The sequence below is a fragment of the Copadichromis virginalis genome, linkage group LG18 (genome assembly GCF_057382275.1).
Source record: "Copadichromis virginalis isolate Kocher_CV1m ecotype Utaka linkage group LG18, C_Virginalis_male_GT1.1, whole genome shotgun sequence".
In the NCBI taxonomy this organism is placed as follows: domain Eukaryota; kingdom Metazoa; phylum Chordata; class Actinopteri; order Cichliformes; family Cichlidae; genus Copadichromis; species Copadichromis virginalis.
This window is the reverse complement of record NC_140635.1, coordinates 22,111,174-22,112,724: the sequence shown is the minus strand read 5'-3', so window position 1 is coordinate 22,112,724 and position 1,551 is coordinate 22,111,174.

The window sequence follows — 1,551 nt, the reverse complement described above, 5'->3', positions numbered from 1 at the left end:
CCACAAGGGACCGCTGTTCTACCAAATGGATTGAAAACGAGGCGTGGAATGATAGGTATTGTCACCTTTCAGAAGACTGCTTCCCTGGAAAGGATGTTTTATTGTCATGATCAAAAGCGTAACCCGTCTTACAAGCCCTTAGTAAACTAACTACTCTGACAAGATGTTGGTGAAGATGGCATGCATGCCACCCTGTCAAACCTCATTACAACTAGCCATCATGGTCTATTCTAAAGAACTTTATGGGGATTTTACTCCAGTGTTATCATTGCAGGAAGTTTTTTTTGTTTTGTTTTTTAGTGTCTGATTCAGTGGAACTCTTTGGAGGTATTGCATTACAGGGTTGAGTAACCCTTTGTATGAGCAAGCTATATTTGAACTATCATAGGCACTATTAGTCTAACATGTTTAAGCTTGTAACTGCTGTCAGGCTGCATGCCACTAATTAGAAGGCAAATAACACCAGACAAGAAGGGGATCAGTTCATCTTATTTAGCTTTAGCGGAGCTTCACACTTCAACAGACATCAGTTCCACAGTAAACATGTGATCATAAAGGCAATTAAACAGATAACCTTGTCAGGGTTATACAACATTATTTTGCTGTGCTCTTGCAATGAATTGTCCTATCACGTACACATTTCCTTTTAATGAAGCAGAGAAGAAGATCAAACAACATCCTGTTAAATTTTCTGTGGATCCGATACCAAGTAAAAACAGCACTAGTATTGTCAATACCGACATGATACTCGATACTGATACTTTAACCTTATGTTATGTGGCAGCGGAGTGTCATGATTTATAGATTAACCCCCATCAGATCATCAATTTACATATTCTAAGTACATTAATTAACAGTACAAAACACACCTTTCAGCTTTTAATGTATTTTGAAATTGGGGTTTTTTGGAGACCTGGAATTTTTTTTATTAGTCCTTTATTGATCCAGGTAAAAATCTCATTGAGATTAAAAATCTCATTTCCAAGAGAGACCTTGAGATGTGCACATGTGAATGTGTAAATGTGCCTCTAGTTGCAGTATTTTCCAGTCAACATTCAATTAATATGGGTGTCACTTTAGCTCAGTGGGTGAGCAGGTGGGCTGTGAGCGGTTCCAGCTTCATTGTTGTATCCCTTCATCCCTTCGTATGGTCTCACTTTCAGGTAGGTCTGTGTTGCTCACGTTGGTACATGGAGTTAAACCAAGCATTTTACTCAAACCAGATCAGACCTGCAACTATACCACAGAGTTGGCATCCTCAGTAATTTATGTTAGCTGCCACTCAGCTGGATAACTGACGTGACAACATGCTGCCAGAGCCAAAAATCTTATAATCACAGCTGATTAATGAACTGTATAGTATTATCCCGTCTGAGAATGCATGTCCCTGATGAGCTCTTTGCATATATCAGAACACAGATGTATGGGTAAGGCATGTCTTCAATTTTTCCCATAATGTTTGGGGTAAATGTAGCGAGACGGTAACAATCTCTGAGAGGATTCTTTGTGGTTTTCATTAAACCAAAGCATAATATGGAGAATATAAATCAC